Raw genomic sequence first — 5553 nt, forward strand, 5'->3', positions numbered from 1 at the left:
TTCAACTATGTTTGGTTAGCATATTATAGCAGGAATAGTGCGTGGCTGAGCTGATTAGTGCATCTGTACTCCACCGAAGGGATCATGGGTTCGAAACCCATGCACCCCAATTTTTCCATGTTTATTTTTTCTTTTGCATACACACACACTGATCTGGGTTTGCTTGCCAACCACATCAATATTTTTGCATGCATGTTGCATCCATGCCAGTTGATCTCGTGTTGCACATATCTTTTAACTGTAGCACCGTTACTGATGACCTATATGCGTCAACCGACAAGAATGACGTACAATCACATGCTTCACCTCTTGCTACGTTAAACAACATTTAAACTAAGTATTTAAAATGTGGAGTTTTGTCCATATGCAACTCGTTGCATATTGACCTTCACTTAATGTGTAGGTTTGATTGTTATGAATTGCCATGCCATGCCTTGCGTACTTTAAATGGACATGCATCATATTAGGTTGTGCATCAAATCGTGCATGTGCCGTGGTGAATATTGTGTGTTGATTCTTGTTTCTGGTTTGCTTCTTCTCGATGGAGTTCAGATCCGCTTCGGAATGTGAGGATCCATTCAACTACGTTGGTGCGTCTGCTTCACGGATTTGTTCTTCTTCCAAGCGGGATCACAGGCAAGATGACCATTTCCCTAGTTACCATTACTATCATTGCCATGCTAATTGTCTCGTTTCTTGCACTAGGTCTTGTTCCCTACCACCTATTTAATAAGCCTCTCAAGATTGCCATGAATACTTTTAACCTTTCTACAACCTAGAAAACCAGTGTGTGGCTATATTACTGCTTGCTCAACTTTTTGATAGCATTGCTAGTTGTAGGTGCAGTTGCTTCCATGCGATAACATGGGTTCCTTGTTATATCACCCTATAATTGCTACTTAATTTAATGCACCTATATACTTGGTAAAAGGTGGAAGGCTTGGCCTTCTAGCCTGGTGTTTTGTTCCACCTTTGCTGCCTTAGTTTGGGCTACCGGTGTTATATTCCATTATTGAGCGCTCCTAACACGCTCGGGGTTGTTCTGGGGACCCCGTTGATAACTCGTATTAGTTTAAAACTGGTCTGGCAAGGCCGAACTTTTTAACTACATTTTCCTAATAACTAATAAAAAGCATAGGGACCCTCCGGCACACGCGAATAATTCATCAACCGCCGGGCTAGTGCGCCTCATGAGTGTTAGTCTAAAATGGGCAGACTGCGGGGCCACCACGGGGCAACTCGTCGTTTGGTTTAACTCGTAGTGTGACTCATCCGGTCGTGTCCTAAGAACGAGATAAGCGGCTCCTATCGGGTTTGTTGACACGTCGGGCGACCTTACTAGACTTTTTTGATCTTTTACGAAATGTGTAGCGCATCAGGATTCTGGTGATGCTTTGGGCTATCTAAGAATTGATGTTTTCCACTAAGGAATCAGAGAGATCATGAGTTTCGTGGTCGAGGCTTTATATGCGGCTTTTGGTAATTTGTGATGGACTAGTTGGAGCACCCTTGCAGGGTTAAATCTTTCGGGAAGCCGTGCCCGTGGTTTTGCGGAAAACTTGGAAACTTTGTTTAACATCCGGTTATAGATAACTTGAAGTAAGCTTAATTAAAATAGTCCAACTGTGTGCGTAATCGTGATTGTCTCTTTCGTGAGCTCTTCCTTCGATTGAGGACACGGTGGGGTATGTTAGATGTAAGTAGGTGTTCAGGATCATTCATTTGGTCATCATTAGTTCAAGTCTGTTATACGTAGATCACCCCCCTTTTAATGTTGAACTCACAAGTTAGCCACCTCAAATAAATGCTAAATCGCTTGTTGCAGCCTCACCACTTAACCACACCTCACCCATTAAGCTATGCTAGCCTTGATACCTTTGGAAAGGAGATTGCTAAGTCCGTGCGGCTCACATTTTACTACAACAACAGTTGCAGGTACAGGTAAAGCGATACTTTGACATGAGCGCGCTGATTGCTCTATTTGGAGTTTCTTCGTCTTCTTCATCATCGATCTAGGATGGGTTCGAGGCCGGAAGCCTCGGATAGCAAGGATAGATGTCATTCTTTTATCCGTTATTTTCATCCATAGATGGAGCCTGCTCTTCTACATGGTGATTGAATATGTTGATGTATTGATGTGATATTGTTGTAGCTTGTGGAGAGTGTAAGCCAATTCCATATACTCAGCTCTTTAATACATGTACTTGTAACGATATCCATTCTTGTAAAACGACGAGATACGCTTCTATCCTTGTCGAGGCCCTCGTGCCAAAATAAGGATAGGACCGCATCTTGGGCGTTACAAGTTGGTATTAGAGCAGTACCGACCTAGGATCCCCCTTTATTGATTGAACTAGTCCGAGTTGAGCCTAGTGAAAACTACTTTGAGTCTAGTTATATATCGGAGAGTAGGATTCTGTTTACTCCTCTTCTATGCTCTCATGAGGTATCTTGACGTAATAATTTTAATTCTACTCCTCGTCTCACTAAAAAAATTTAGGATCGCGCGGATATTTTGGAATATATATGATGTTGATGGAGTTCTGACTTGGTGCCTCCTACTGTGTTGATTTTATTCCTGGGAGTTGAGCTCCAGGGGATTCTTGAGCACATCGTTATCATTCAGATTTCTTAGTATCTCAGGATGGAGGATGTTTGAAATTGTCTCCATACTAGTAGTGGTGGAGAGAGTTCGTATGTACTACCATACTTGGTATCGTTGTGATTACGAGGGTCTGAGATAGATGAGTTCCCGATATCTCTAGTTATGTGTTGATGGATGTGATACACTGGACGAGTAGTGTTACTGCTAGGAGTTGAGTGATGGATTTTACTCCTTGTATCGGTGGACCCGATTCCATGACGAGAAAATTTCAGAAGTTCTTAGGTGGGAATTCAAGTAGTTACCTATAGGACAATCTTTCAACAGATGCATGATGTAAGGTTGGGGTTCAAAATCTAGTGGATTCGTTTGTTCACTGTCGTTTTTACAGAGGTCAGTCTCGATATATGTCATCAGTATGCTTCGACAAGCCTTGTAGTTCGCTACACCTAGGGAGCATATTCGAGCTTCATTTCAATATGACAATCCAATGTACGATCGAGCCCCGAACCTTACCATGAAAATATCAGATGAAATCTCTGTCATCAATTTGTTCTGGCTTGTATCGTAAGCCTCATATTTTGTTTTTTTGGAATATGGTGATTCGAGTTGCTCCAGTCTCAAGTGGTGATTAAATATCTTTTCCAAGTGGTGTTCTCATATTTTTATGGGAATGCTAATTATTTTTATCAATCAAATTACCATATCAATTCTTGTCAACCGGAGACATCATGTCAATTCTTTTCCAACCGGAGCGCTTCTCTTCAAGATAATTCAATATTCCCCAATATTTGCAAGATCAATCACTCTTTTCTTTCCAGTGTTTGTCTCATCTGTCCAAGTGGTCTTTGTTTTTCGCCACCGTCCCTCCTTTTTATTCACGGATTTAATTATCATCCATGTGCCTTTATTTTTAGTGTTGCTCCGCTATCTTATCTTGTGTGTTGTTTTGGGTGATTAATTTTGAAGATTCTCAGGAGTTTTGAGTTCATCATGCTTCATTCTTGTTTTCTTCTCCGGTGGATTCAATTCAAGCTTTTAGTGTTCATCACACCCTTTTCATTTTTTCAATGCTTTCCAGTGTTGGAAATTCTCAGCCAAGTCTCTCTGATTTATTCATCCATCTCTATTCTATCTGGAGTGCTGAAGATATCTCAAAAGTTTCTTGTTTTCAATCCTTTCATTTACTTCCAGGTTCTCAACCTCAACAAGTTTTCATTTATACCGGTGCAAGCTCTATTTTGTAATCAATTGTTTCAATGCTGTTTTCTTTGAGTGGGCCCATAACCCATAGGTTTCTCTCAGGATCTTTCCTGGATCTTCTAACATTTTCCAGAGATATCAAAATCTTTTCAAGTGTGACGTAAGAATGGATTCCATCAGTGATATTCCTTCTCCAAGATCGCTTTGAATTATTTCTAATCATTGGCTCAACCTTTTTCTTATTCATCATTCCGGAGTATCTCAGTAATTCTGGTAGTGTCCCTTCTCATCATTCTCAACTTGGAAGACCGAAGGAGAGTTTCTCTTAAATCTTGTCCATTCTTTTGATGGTTGTCATCTCAGCTTCATGCCATCTTCTCAATTGTTATCAATAATGAGTAATTCCTTCCATTTCTAACCAGTGCATTTCAGAGTTGTTTTCGTTTCTTTATTCTCCGAAGGCCATGATTTCAGAAGATATCTTCGTTCTCAGCTTTCACCTTTCTTCCTCAAATTCTTCCCAATTGTTGTTTCTTCGTTCATCTCTAATTATTCCGGTGCCTCATTCAAGTTTTATGTTGGGCGGCTCAAGATCTCTTTGTTCTCATGTATTCCATCCATTTCTAGTGTCCCCATATGTTCTAAATTCTTCAGGTTGATCACGATTTCTTCGTTCTCATGTATCTTCATTCATCCATGGTATTCCCATTCATTTGGGAATTCTTACCGGTGGCTTGTTCAAGCATTCTCTAATTGAATCATGCTCTTGTTGTCCTCATGTAGTCCAGTTCATTTGTATTATCCTCTTTCATTCCCAATTCTTACCGGTGTTTCTTCCAAGAATTCTTCAAGTGTGTGCCTTATCTATCGTTGTTTTGTATTTTTAAGAAGAATAAGTGGTATGGTAAATCCATTGCTTGTCATCCATTTAACTTGATGAAGGATGAGCATAGCGTAATTCTTATTGTTGTTTCATCAACTGATTTCAATTCCTTCTTCCGGAGTAGCTCATGATAGAAATTTTCTATTCTATGTTGTTCATCTTATTTTTTCGGAGTTCCAAGTTTTCTCAAGCATCTGTTCGTGAAGCTTCGTCTAAATCTTTGCAAGGACATAATCTTATTCTTTTCAACCTTCAATTATTTTCTATCATCATTTCATTCGGGTGTTCTTCAAGTGGTTCTTCATGGTGGTTCGTAGAGTATGTAATTCATTCTCAAGGTGTTCTTCAAGATTCTTGTTGGAGAACCTCAAGTATTCTTTCTCTTGCATTCCAAAGATCAATTCTTCCTCATTCATCCTTTGTGGTGGTGTTATAGCGTTCTTGATTCATGAGGAGCCTCGAAGAGAAGTTGTTTCAAAAATGAGATAATTAAACCCACCAATTCCTTCAAGCATGAGATATTTTCAACACATGATTTCTTCATCGAGCTATATTGGTTTAGATTTCAGCTGAAGCTTTTCCTATGGATTGTTGCTATTATGGTGATTATCATTGAACCAAGTTCTCAATGTGTCCTCTTAGTGAAAGAAGTTGTACATATCTTGTTGCTCCCAATCTATCCTTGTTTCTGTTAGTGGCTGCTTGTCACCTCATTATTTTGGGATGGTTTTCATAAGTCCACTACAAGCTTATTCTTTTCATTGTTGGCTTTCCAACAACTCCGTTCAATTCTTCTTGCAAGGATGCTTGTCAAATTCAATTACGGTAGAAGTTTTCATTTTCTTCTTCATTCTTTCTTCCCAAT

The sequence above is a fragment of the Hordeum vulgare genome, chromosome 4H (genome assembly GCF_904849725.1).
Source record: "Hordeum vulgare subsp. vulgare chromosome 4H, MorexV3_pseudomolecules_assembly, whole genome shotgun sequence".
Classification (NCBI taxonomy): domain Eukaryota; kingdom Viridiplantae; phylum Streptophyta; class Magnoliopsida; order Poales; family Poaceae; genus Hordeum; species Hordeum vulgare.